The following is a 14,453-nucleotide window of genomic DNA, read 5'->3' as shown; positions in this document are numbered from 1 at the left end:
TGTTACTTGCATTTCATTTGTTTGTAGTCTAATCCTGATCACAATCTTCTATCTTTCTACTCCAAATTGATTCAAAAATGAGCTTGTATTCAAAATTAATGTTGCCTTTAACTATCATCTTGATGAGGAGAAATCTAGTTTTTCCAGGTTCTTGGTCAGGGAACCAAAAATATGATGAGGTTTAGGTTTTGGGGTTCCCTTTCTTAGGGAACCAAATGATGAGGTTTGGATTTAGGGAACCAAAATGAGATTAGGGTTTCTAGTAGTCAGGGAATTAAATGATAAGGTCTAGTGGCAGGTTTGGGGTTCAGGGAACCAAATGGAGAGGTTTGGCTCCCCTACACCTCCTTGGGATTCAGCACTAGGGTAGGGAGTTTGGGGGAACTCTTCTTTTAGTGGCACAGAGATTCTCTATAAAGGAATTGACAAACCCGAAAACCTACATTGATAAAAGACGTTTATTATAGGGATTGGGAAGTAAGGTTAGAAATCCTGACAGAGAGGCATAAAGTCTTGTTAGGGAAATAGGTGAGGGTGAAGAGAGGGTCCTGGAAAAGAATATTATTCTTGGTGTTCTGTCCTGATGATGAGGTGTCCTGAGGATGGTGGGAAAATGGAGTCCGTTTATTTCCAGGGCTTTCCCCTTTATATAATGTAACAAAAACAATTCTGAGCACTTAGGACCACGTAAAAAACTTGTTATTGTAGTTTGCCACATGGTATCACTCTTCCACCTGCTATCACTGTTTCAATCTCCACACAGATTGTTATCATCCCTGACTTCTCAGGAAAGCCGAGAGCCCTTAGGGGAGATGGGGAACCAAACTAGACATTGTTAGCAGGTTCTCTCTGGGCTGAAGGGTTTTATACCTCACCCAGAGTTTCTCCACTGAATGTAACCTCCACACTTGGCATAGTATGGCATGTTTAGGATCTCTCTGAAGAGAGGATTTTAGATTGGCTCTTTTATACTAGGAGTTTTGCCTAGAAGCTGGCTTTCAGCTTGAGCTGAATTTGAATAGAATTGAATTGAGTTTCTTTAATTGAATAGAGTTGGAATTCTTTTGTTTAGGACTAAACCAATCCCACCTAGGTAACAGAATGAAGCTGTTTATCTTCTTTCCCTCAGGCGGGATTCCTCACTGAGGCAGAGTTGAAGGAGATTTTCTCCTTCAAGGAGTTTTAGAGTTTCGGGGTCCCTTCTTTAATATCTCTCCACTTGGCAAGATCTGGAACTTATTAATTTAAGCATGATCCTCTGTTCTTTTAGACTCCTCATTGTGATAAATGTTTTGTATTTGTTGACTGCCTCTAAGAAATGTTTCCTGTCAGACTCAATGTCTTTATTTTTGTCTGTTTCATTTCATTTTGTGTATGTTGATAGTTTATATAAAGTTGTTGGATTAGAGCTGCTATTATCACATCTTTATCTTAATTTCTTAGGAACATTGTTTTAGAAGGATTTTGGGAAAATGATGGAGTGGGCCAAAAAATTCTAAGTCTCTCAGATTTCCCCCACAAACTAAATAAAATAGCATCCGAGGGTGAACATCAAACAGTTAAAAAATAAATAAATAAAACACAAAACACAAAAAAACCAAGAACCAGGGCACAATTGTGGTCCTCTCAGGACAATTGGCGAAGATTTGAACAAAGATAATGAAATGGAACTTTACTCCTATGATGTGTAAATACCTCATAGCCAATTCTTCTGAAATAGCTCTGGGACTAACTACATTGGGTGGTAGCCTTGGCTTTAGGCACAAGAATTTTCACTTCCTGGACAGCATGAAGGAATCTGAACTAGAGGAAAATTGAGGGAACCTCTGCTGATAAGAGAACAGACCTAGCTATACTACTGAGGTAGTCTTGGCCATTAAAGAACCAGAAAAAAATAAAAGAATCCTGATGATTGCAGAAGCAAGAGGACGGGAATATTGCTGTCTGTGGACACTTAAAAAGAAGGCAGAGTTTTTCATTTCAGTTCTAGGCCAGAAAGGAGAACTGATGGAGGACCTGAGTCCTAAGACACTATTTCCCATACCCTAGGTTTTAGAGATGATTATAGAAACAAATTGCTATGTTTTTTATATTGTTTTGTTTTGTTTTTTAAGAGCAGGGAAAAGAGAAAGAACCTAATCAGAGAAAGTTACTATGATCATAGGAAGACCAGGGTTCATCTTCAGAGGAGGACAGTGAAGCAAAACAATAACAACAACAACCCTCTTCTGTCCCAAGGAGTAATATCAAATGGTAACTTGCACAAAAATAATTCACAGAAGAACTTAAAAATGATTTTTAAAATTAAATGAGAAAGATTGTGGGGAATTAAAAAAAAAACGAAATATAATGAAAAACATAGAGGAACATGTGAAACATCTCATAAGAAAAACAAGTGATATTAGGACAGCTAGATGGTGCAGTAGATAGAGCACCAGCTCCAAAGTCAAGAGGACTTGAGTTCAAATTCCACCTCAAACCCTTAATACTAACTAGCTATGTGACCCCAAGCAAGTCACTTAACTCAATGGCCTAAACAAACAAACAGAAAAGAGATAATCTGAAAAACAAGTGATTTGGAGAACATCTGTCAAGAAGAGAAAAAATAAGAATACTGAAAGCTATGATTTAAGAAAAAGAATCTTGATATAATAAAACAAGAAATAATTAACAAAAATTGTCTTGAAATGTTAGAACAAGAAAAGAAAGTAGAAATAAAACTAAAACACTAATCATCATTTCAAAGAGATTTCTGAGGAAAATTTACAGGAATATCCTAGCTAAATTTTGAACTATTGGTCAAAGAGAAAATATTATGAGCAATAAGAAAAAAAAAAGTTCAGATATGAGAGAGCCACATTTAAAATCACACAGGATTTAGCAGCAGTTACATTAAAAGACTAAAAGTCTTGTAACAGTATATAAAGAAGAGCAAAGAACTGGGGTTGTAACTGAAACTCTCACACCAAGCAAAGTTAATTAAGTATAATCCTGAATTAAATAAATATATAGATACATATATATGTGTGTGTGTATGTATGTATGTGTGTGTATATATATATATATATATATATATATATATGTATATATATTGTTATGCCTCAGTTCTCTTTAACTGTTCTGACTTGGTTTCCCTAAATTAGTTTCCTTTGTCTCAGTTTCCTTAACTGTTCTGTCAAATCCCCTTAGTCTTAAAAACCCACTCTAGTCCATTAAGACTGGGAACTGTTTACTCTAAGGTTATATATTGCTAGCAAGATAAACAAGAGAGCAGAACCCCTGTCCTCAAGAATTTACACTATCCCTCTAAAATATTCCAAGATACCTCACTGACATCTTTATCTCTGGGTATTCAGACATCCTGTCTCTGGGCTTTTAAGAGTTATGGTCTCCCCCCAACCTGACAGAAGCCTTCCCGCCTTTTTTTGGGGGTCTTTGTCTCTAGGGTTATTTAAAGGAGGGGGCCGCTCTTATTTTTTGCTGCATTCTTTGAGATGACAGCCCTGGGAGCAACATGGTTTCCTTGGTCCCAGTATATCTTTATCTCTATCTGATTGGATAATTTGAGACGAGAATTCTGTCCAGTCAATTATACTCTCCAATTAATAAACTATTGAAAATTCTCTAATCTCTCTCCTGCCTCAGTTTCTTCAGCATATATATTTCAGTTTCTTCATATATATATTCCATGAGTTGTTAGACTTTCAGGATTTAGTTGCAAAAGACTTGAACTTCATGGAAAATTTGACATAAAAGATCCAAGAGAAATACAAGGTAAACATTAAAGACTAATTACAAGGGACTCAATAAGGAAAAATTTTATTTTTTGTATGTGAAAATGTAATTTGGTGCTTGCTGCATCCAGTGCCAATGCTTTCCAACTCTCCTTCAACAAAATATTCTTGAATAAAAGGATTAGGTTTTTTAATAGTCTACAAATAATTAGGTAATTATCTTTTTTGTCTTTAATTCCTTGATTCCAAATCATATTTTTCCATTGCATTTTGATCCCCCCTTAACCGCAATTGCTTTGAAGTTATAAAGAATTGAGGCAAATCATATTAAATTCTTAATAAAATTTATATACTTCATCTTCTGCAACTGATGTTGGTATATAAGCAATAGTTAATTTCATTGTGTTTTTTATAAACACTCAAGATAAAATGATCAAACATCTCAAGAAATTATGTTTCTTACTACGTTGGAAAACATTATAGTAACATATAGTATTTTAAGCTTTCAAAAATATTTGATTAAATAATCTCATTCAATCCTCAAGATAAAATTGTGAGATAGATATAACAGATATCATTCTCATTTTACAGAAGAAAAAATATATCCAGATCATCATAGATGTCAAGTGACTTCCTCATAGTAGACTTCACACACGAATAAAGGCTGCTGGTCAACTTTATCTGTTTTATGAACTATTGTAGTAAAAACAAAAAGAAACAACCCAATTTATTTAAGAGAAAACTTCACAGAAATGAGTCTCTCTGTACTTAATTGTCCTTTGTCTAGTAACTAAACATGGCATCATAGATACAATTGGAAAAATATTATATGTACATATAAATATACATGTGTGTGTGCATGTTATTTCCTTTAGTTTTATATTCCCAGAATTTTGTACAGTGTGTTCTTCCTTCCTCCCTTCCTTCCTTTTTCCTTTCTTTGTTCTGACACATCAGATATCATACCCTGACCTACAGGTGCTCTGCCCAAATGAATATAATTCGTTATTGTTGTCTTAATCACTGCAATCTCCCAAGATATCTTGGGGTTTACTAGCTCTCATTGATTGGCTAACAATAGTCCCTGCTTAGTCCTGATTAATTCATATTGAATATAATATCAATTGTTTCTATTTTGTCCAGAGACCTTGAGGTCTTCTCCTCCCTGCTTAATTCTTTTGGATTAGGTAAAACAGGTCATTTTTCACCTCATTTTTTATTTAGCCTTAATTAATGAATACACATTGCTGTCAGTCAAACTGGGACCTTTTAAAGGCCTTATCTTAAAATGGCCAAAATCTCTAACTGCATCCAGTGCCATCTTTATTCATTCTGATGTATGTCTTGCCACTGGACCCAGATGACTCTAATAAAAAAGTGAGACTGGTGACTTTGCATAATACTCCCTCACATCCAATTCACTTACATGTCATGGCATCACCTCCTGATGCCATGGTTTCCTTCAGGAATGAAGGACAAAAAACAACAAACTTGACATCAGAACTGGCCTCAAAAAAATCTTTCCTACTTATTTATGATCTTGTGTCCAGGTTGTAAAAAAGAACTAGCCAATAAATAAATAAATAAAAGTCCATTATGTTTATTGTAAATTACTTTCTAATTTGTTTCATCATTGTCTTTTCTTGGCAAGTTTATCTTGATTTTCAAATAGCTTTTCATGTGATTAAAGATAACTGCTTGATCAAACCTCTGTTTCATATATTTGCTATCAGGTCTATAGAAGGAGTAGAATCCTCACTGTTAGTATTAATCTAAACTTGGGTAAGTTGATTAATCACTCCAGTTCTCAGTTTTTTCTGAATGTAAAATGAAGTACTTCTGAAAGGAGATGATTTCTAAGGTAAATCTAACTTTTAAATCCTCTGATCTACTGAGCCCTTCTTTCCTTTGTGGTCCCAAGTTCTCCCTATTTCTCTGTTCTTATCAATAATATGACTCTTTAAAGGTCTCTATTTGTGTGTGTGTGTGTGTATGTGTGATTGTGTTATAAACCCTTTTTCAGAAAAAGGTAAGTTGCAGCAGTTTTATTTCCACAGACCAGTTTGTTTCTATAACTTTCTGTCTGGAGCACTTCAGGAAACGGTCACTTCTCTGGATGCTCTAAAGATTTATTTCTATATTCATTTGGTCTTAAAATTTCTTTATTTGTGCTGCATCTTTTGGAATATTAATGCCAAGATTTGTAGTTCTAGAGCACAGATTCTCAATTTTTGGTTCAGGAATTTGCTTTTTTATTTCAATATAATGTATTTCCTTTGTAGTTTTATAGATTTAATTTTATGCACTTACCTTTTTCTGAAAAGGGGTTTATAATACACACACACATACACACACATAATACTAAGAAACAGGAATTTGAATTTTAAATCAATATATCATTGTTCTTACCAGAGCACATTATATTTCCCCTTTCCCTTGTTCTTGCTCTCTTTCCAGATCCTCTATCCCCCTCTACTTTCTATTTTTCTTTATATCTTCTATCCCCCTCAACTTTCTATTTCTTTTTATTCCTCTTTATACTCTATTCCTTTTGAATTCCTTTAATTCCTCTACTTTCTTTCTCTTCCTTCTTTTTTTTTTTTTTTGTCTTCTTTGCCCTGTTATTTCTTTGTATATAATGGAAAATATAACTCTGATCTCTTTTTTAAATCTTGATCCCTTGTGACACAGATTTAATTACTTGCTTAATATGGCATTACAGGTGTTTTTTTTTTTTTTTTTTTTTTTCCTGCTTTGAAGTCTTGAAATTAGAACATTAAGATAAAAACAGACCCTGTTTTTCTCAGAGTACTACCTACCAGAAAACGGACCTACCTGCTCTTCTGGGGAGTATCAATTTTACAATGTGAAGTTTTTTACAGTGAGCATAGTATGAAGATCTAAAAAGAACCCGTGAACTTAACTTCTGAAGACTTTATTCCAGGAGAGTAGATTTTTTTTTAGTTTTATTTAACTTTTTCTTTAATACAGGAAAAAAAGCTATTTACTGTCTCAAAATATTTTAGTTTGATTCATTCAATCCATTAAGAAGTTATTAAATTTCTTTTATTTATCAGGCACTGTGTTAGATGCTGTGAATGCAAGACCAAAATGAAATGCTGCCTGCCCTCAAGGAATTTACATTCTTTTAGTAAAAAAAAAAAAAAAAAAAAAAAAATTCTTAAACACGGAATTTTTTGTGATCCCTGAATCTGAAAGTTTAATGATGCTTACATTATTGATAATATCTTCACATGGCTCTAGTGAAACTATTTCTAGGTTCATTTCAGTAATTTAATGAATATTTATTAAGAACCTACTATGTGCTTGGTACTCTGCTAAGTACCAAGTATACAGAAAGAGGCAAAAGATAGCCCCTGTCCCCTATGAGCATATAGTCGATCAAAGACTTAGAAATTCCTCTTTAAGCACTTTCAACAATTCATTTCAATTTGGTAGTTATGAGTTTTCCACCAAGGAAAGTGTAATATAGAAGGATTTCAGAGACACAGAAAATTTTTAGGTGATTTTTGTCTTTGAGAGATCTATAACTACAGTTCCTAATTGGTCAAGGTTTTGTCTAGGTAACTAAGCATCATTAAAAAAATACACAAAAAGCCTGAAATTACAATATTCTCTTTTCTTTCTGTGCATTAATGTCAGTGGGTACTTAGTAAATGGAATGAATATAAGGAGTTCTTAGAAAGGAAAGTACTATCTTACTGAAAGCATAATTTGGGTTATCACTATTGCTGTTTTGTGCTATGAGATGTGAGAATATGTAATCCCACCATATTATCCTAATTATTCAGTCCTTTAATTTGTAACTCCATCAGAAGTACAGAAAATGAGCATTTTCCCTATTTAACTAAGAAAAAGTATATAGTATAGCAAAGCACAGCTTGGATTCTAGAGCACACAGGACTCTAGGATTTGGAGATCATGATCAGCAAAGATGGCTTTGAGCCATATCATAGCAATATTGCACTGCAGATTTCCTTTTCATCTCTGAAGTAGAACACAGGTTTTTGATGTACCACATTAAATTAGAAAAATGAGCGCAGTTGATTAAATTGGTTGGAGAAAAAAAAAGCTTAATAAAAGTTTGTATTAAGATTAAGAAACTTAATAGGTTAAGGGATAAAGTTAGAAAGAATCAGTTAGAAAGATTTTCCTTGACTTAGTCTGAGAAGTCTTTTATAACAGTGTCAAGAAAATGACACTTGATTTTATTTTTACTACTGGTTACATTTTAAATCAATTAAAATTATTTAAGTTATTATTCAACTTCATGATATCCAGTGGCATATTTTTGATAGTTGTTGTTAATATGTAGGTGTTGCAGATATTGTAGGTGTTGTCACACCTAGTGATTATTCTTTTAACATTAATAGTGTTTCATCATTTATGCAACAAGTATTTTTTTAAAAACATGTAAAACTCTATCTTAGAAGCTGGAGATGGAAGATTAAAGAGAAGTAGTTCTTTCTGTAACCTCAAAAATTTTCCTTTATTTTTTTGAGAAGGATATAACATGAACATAGGAAAATAAATACAAAATAAATGCAAAGTAATCACACTAAAGTAAAACAAATCCAAGTGGAAAGAGATATAGTTCATAAATATGATCTTGTGGAACTATCACCAAATTTCATAACCTTTCTAATTTCTCAAAATTTACAATTAGATATATTGAAGTTTACATTTTTATAAAGCTTATGGATGAATTGGAATGGAAACTGCAAACTCTAAGTAATTGAAATAGATTTGTCTAGGATTAAATTGTTTATTTTATCCGCAAAAAGTCTATATGAAAATTCATTGGAAAGACCTTTTGCTTTTCTTCTCCTCACCTTTTCCTTGAAAAGAAATGGATAATATAAAGAGGGAATGAGTCTAAATTTTTATAAGCAAAATACTCAGACTGCATAAGACTGAGAAGTAGGATCTTAAGGGGTAAATCTGATTTTAATGCAAATGATAGATAATAATTTATTGTAGATTTTTTAAGTTGTAGAACTAGTCTTGTTTTTCATGCACAGGAGTCTCTGTAATATAACAACTTTTATTAATAGTCAAAACTTTAAAATAATCTGATAAAACACAGCATGATATGCTGCTGGAAAATGTTATGAAAAGACTAAAGAATATTGCATATTTATATATATATTGAGATGTAGTATAGGTCAGAATTTATCCTTTGAAATTATAGAAATATAAGAATATGAAGATATATTTAATAGTACATATTTAATTTGTCAGGGAGGCTTTTGTTTTACCCCTGAAAATCAGTGAGAAGAGTGCTTAATTCAAAATAAGAAGATCTAGAGTCATATCTTGGATTGACTCTTTGTTATCAATGAATCACTTGACCTCTTCATACTCCGGTTTCTTCATCATTTAAGTGAAAGTTTTTGATGTAATGACATCATAGGTCACTTCCTTTTTTTTTCCATTAAGGGATATTCCCTTGAAGTTTGAGTTAAATCAATAATTATAGTAGAGATTTTGTATTGTTGTTATGAGATATTCATATATTATTTTATATAATTATCCTATTAAAGCAGATCAATATTTTAGCATATTGTTAAATAGTACAATATATTATAAAATGGTGATTTTATATACTATTATGTGTATTATACATAATTTTATATACTATATTATTACATGATATATGTTTGTATAAATGTGTATATATGTATATAAATACTCTATACTATATATAATACTCTACTATATTACATGCTAGTATAATGGAATATATACTAGGTGATATAGTGGTTAGAGTGCTGGGCCTGGAGTTAGGAAGACTCATCATCATGAGTTCAAATCTGGCTTCAGATACTTAATAATTGCGTGACTCTATTCAAATCACTTAACCTTACATGTCTTAGTTCCTCCTCTGCAAAAAGAACTAGAGAATGACATGAAAAACCATCACAGTATCTTTGCCAAGAAAACCTCAAATGGGGTCATGAAAACTTGAACACAACTGAAATGACTCAATAGCAATAACAACAACAATAATGTTAAAACATATTGTCTATTTTATACTATAGTATACAAATACACTATATACTATTCTATGGTATTGTTTATATTATAGCTATGATATATATATATATTATATGTATACTAGTATACAATATATATTATATACTGTAGCATATAATATACATAATATATACTATAGTATAGAATACTATATATATAGTGTAAAATGCTAACATGTTATATAGTACAATATACTAAAATATAATTTATGATCATTTATCTATACTTATATATAAAACATATACAGATAGTATATTTAATTACATGCCATGTATAATACTAGGATACCATAGAATACAATACTAGTATTGTATTCATATATGTTTATGTGTGTGTGTGTGTGTATATATATATATATATATGTATATATATTATAAGAAAATTGTTGTAGTACAGGACAGTACAGTTTAGTATGGTACAGTACAGTGTAGTATAGGATGGTATGGTATAGTTTGGTACAGTATCACATAGAACAGTCAGCCTGTAGTCCTGTAGGATTGCAGTCAGGACTAGTAGTGAATTTATGTTTGAGCAAATATGGCATAAGATGAGAAAGCTCCTCTGTCATTAGTCCAATTTGATGAATATTAATTAAGCACCTACTATATGTTAGACATTATATTAGGTGCTGAGTATATAAAAGCAAAAATGAAATAGCTCCAATTCTCAAGAACTTAGTCCATTTCACTTATGCATCTGCTAAAATCTCATTATTTAGGATTTGGGATCAAATGGGTATGATGGAATCCTGTTTTTATTGATTTCTTACTTATTGATGACTTATTGATGATGATGATAAAAAAACTCCATTAAGATATATTTAGTGATATAAAATCTGACCAAGTCATTTAGTCCTGAGATAAGAATCATATAATAATTTGGGAAAAGAAGGCCATGAATATCAGTTTGGTTATTCTTTAGGTACAGAGCTACCTTTTGTTTCAATATTTATTGATAATGATAGGGAGATTAAAGAAATACATTTGAATGTTGATGTTCTTATTTATTGCAAAACTTGTTGGAAAATCTAATAGATAGATGATGCTATTTAAAAGACATGGATGATCAATGTGGTTTTTATCACCATAAAACTTGGCCCAGAGATTGAATATTACTTGAAATGAATCAATTATTTTGAAACTTCAAAGCAAGACTGTTCTTTGAATTTGTGCTGAGTAATTTTAGAGTTGATTGAGGATTTAAAAGGATACCCAATTTGGAAAGTTATTGTATATCTTTGTGAACAGTACAGTTGAATCTGGAGGGATTTTGAGTCATTGATATTGAGGGAAGAGAGCACTGAGGGAGGCAAAACAGCTAAGATTCCAAAAAACTAATCGAGCAGTATGCAGAAAACAGAAAATTGGAGCAACTAGGGGAGTTCAGTGACAACAAAGAAGGCAAGTATTGAGACATTTTATATAAGAAGAAAGATCCTTTAAAATAGTCACTATCTTCTAGATGATAAAAACAGCTTGCTATAAAGGGCCCAGCTCAACCTAACTCAACTATTGTCTCAAGATCATTGACTCTTATTTATTGAGCACTGATAAATATTGTTACCAACATAAATTAATTTGAAGAAGCAGCCAGCCATTTTATAGCTTTATCAACTATTTAGTGTTTCATATATTGAGTTGTGTCCCTTCTCTTATGAAGCCAGATACAGGTCAATTCACATAAAACCATTTACCTAAAGCCAGTTTATGTAGAGAACAGTTCATCTAATGAGAAATTCTCTGAATTGCACTCCAATCCTATATATATATATATATATATATATATATATATATATATATATATATATATATATATATATATATTTTGTAAAAAGGACCATAGTACTGACCTTGTATTTTTGCTAATCTTAAAAACACTATTGCCTAAATTATATGTTATTATAACTCTCATCCTCTGGCTCTTTTAACTGAAATTCAGTATAGTACTCTTCCTTCTTATACTCCTAGTGCCCCTGTTTCATTTTATCATTGATAAAGTCCTGAGAGGTAGATGTTATCATTATCTTCATTTTACAGGGTAGGAAAATGAGACAGAGATTAAATAATTTATTAGTATTTTATTTTCTCCTGATTAAATATAAAAACAATTTTAACATTTGTTTTTTTTTAATTTTGAATTGCAAATTCTGTTTCTTCTTCCCTCCCCCAATGGGATTGCAAGCAATTCAATAGAAGTTATATATGTGTAGTGATGCAAACCATTTCCATAATAGTCATGTAAAAGAAAACATAGACCAAAAATAATCCTCAAGAAAAATAAAGTTAAAAGAAAGTATGCTTCAGTATATATTCAGATACCATCAGTTCTTTCTCTGGGGATGGATAAGATTTTTCACAATATGTCCTTCAGAGTTGTCTTGGATCATTATATTGTTGAGGATAATTAAATCGTTCATGACTGATCATCTTATAATATTGCTGTTACTTTATATACAGCAAATTTAACCTTGTATCAGTTTATGGAAGTCTTTCCAAGTTTTTATGAAATCATCAAGCTCATCAGAGATTAAGTGATTTGTTCACATAGCCAGTAAGTATTTAAGGTAGGATTTGAATTCAGGATTTTTTTTGCCAGGTCTAGCCCTCTTTTTAGTATGCCAGTTGGCTCTTTCACAAATATTTCTCACTAATCCCAGCCCTGAATAAATCATGAAAAGCACTAGATTATCAAATGTAGATTTTAAAATAAAGTAAAAGAAAATAATCCAGACTTTTACTTAGTGGGCCCAATTTTCATATTCTACCAAAGACCCCAAAAAGGACACCAAATAAAATTAAGAAGCAACAGTGGACTCTTTTATCCAGTCCAGGATTGGACAAAAAATAGGTAGAAAGAAGGAATTGGGAAATATGTTCTGTGAGAGATGCTAGTGCAAATACAAGTACATACTCAAGAATTCAACCGTTCTCTCTATGACTAAAGATCCTTTAGGCACCTGAGTAGTGCGCATTCTATTCTCGGGGGAGCAGGAATCCTATAATGAGAAGAAGATGGTGAATATCCAAAGAGATCAGAAAGTGGTAGCTATCTCACTATTAAATTTGGTTAAATGCCTATAATACTCTGACCAGAATAACTCAGGACCAATAGAAGTCTGCAGTACTCTAGATCTTTTAGGTCCCAGTGGAGACTAAAGACTACAGTTTTCTATACTCAGATCATCTAAAGGGTGCACACTTTGGATGCACGCTTGATAAGAGAAGTAAAAGTCAATGGAAAGAGGCTAGGAAATCAAGGCCATGGAGTCAAATGGGCAAGATGGGGAAGATCTTGTCACTGACAAGAATTCAAGCTGGAAATATTGCAAAAAAGAGAAGATAACAAACACTATATAAAGATAATTTCAAGAAATGACCAAAAATAAGTGAAGAAGTAAAGAAGCACAAAAACTATAAGCAGATTTTCAGAGGGGGAAAATTACTCAGTGATAAGAACTATAAGAATATATGGAAGAAATTAAATGAAAGATAAAACAATAATATTTTAAATGAAATAAGAACTCTGGAAGAAATAATCAGCCTGAGAATAAATAGATTGAAACAACAGGCTGAAAAATCCTTTTTCCACATAAAGGACTCTCAGAAAATTAAAGAACTAAGTGATTCCATGAGATAAAAAGATGAAATATTGGAATAGAATCACAAGACTGAAAAAATAGAAAATGTAAAATGCCAAGCTGATATAAATTACTAACCTGATAAATAAGTTAAGGAAAGATAATTAAAGGATCATCAAGTTAACTGAAAATTAAGAATAAGCAAAATATCCTGGACATCATATTTCAAAAATCATAAATTAAAACTGTCCAGGTCTATTAGTCTATTATAACCAGAATTCAAAGGTGGGAGGGAAGAAACGGTCCATTGATGACTTCTTGAAAGAAATCTCAAAATATAAACTCCTGGGAATGGTATATCACAAATCCAAAGCCTACAAGTCAAATTAAAAATATTCCTGGAAGCCTGAAAAAAAAAAAGAGATCAAATATCTAGAATCCACAGTGCATAAAACTTAGCAGTAAATACTATATAGGAGAATACATTTTGGAATATAGTATTGCAAAAGGCAATAGAAAAACTGATTAAATTACCCTCCAAAAATGAGTGTGGTACTATGTGAGGAAACAGGGTCACTCATGAAAGAGGACTTTCAAGCATTCCTGATAAAAATACCAGCCCTGAGAAGAAAACATAAACATGAGTCAAAAAATTATAAAATTATATTTGAGAAAGTGGAAGGGACTACAGGATGATGAGATGGTTATTTTGTAATGGGAGAGAAGTGACACATGTCTTTTCAGAATTCTGATGTCTTCAAGGGTCTTGTTGAGTTGTTTTTTAGTCATGTACAACTCTTCATATGTCCATTTGAGGTTTTCCTTGGCAAAGATACTGGAATGTGTGCCATTTCATTTTCCAACTCATTTTAGAGAAGAAGAAACTGAGGCAAACCAGGTTAAGTGACTTGCCCAAGGTCACACAGCCAGTAAGTATCTGAGGCCAGATTTAAACTCAGGAAAATGGCTCTTTGTGCTTCTCTATCTATTATACAATCTAGTTGCTTCAAGGATCTTATAGGGAAAGGAATTAAAAAAAAAAAAAACTGTGCCTGAAAATGGGTTTATTCTGTTCTGATGATTTT

General features: G+C 32.0%; 1 protein-coding gene across 2 annotated transcripts in view; it reads left to right on the top strand.

Annotated features, from left to right (window-relative positions):
- The window catches only part of MARCHF1 (membrane associated ring-CH-type finger 1), a 1,010,725-nt gene that overhangs the window by 371,466 nt on the left and 624,806 nt on the right, over nt 1-14,453 (top strand). The gene's annotated exons all lie outside the window — the stretch shown is intronic.

Source organism: Sarcophilus harrisii, chromosome 6 (genome assembly GCF_902635505.1).
Source record: "Sarcophilus harrisii chromosome 6, mSarHar1.11, whole genome shotgun sequence".
Taxonomy (NCBI): Eukaryota; Metazoa; Chordata; class Mammalia; order Dasyuromorphia; family Dasyuridae; genus Sarcophilus; species Sarcophilus harrisii.
Note: the sequence above shows the minus strand (reverse complement) of the source record. Positions and strands in the feature narration are given on the sequence as shown.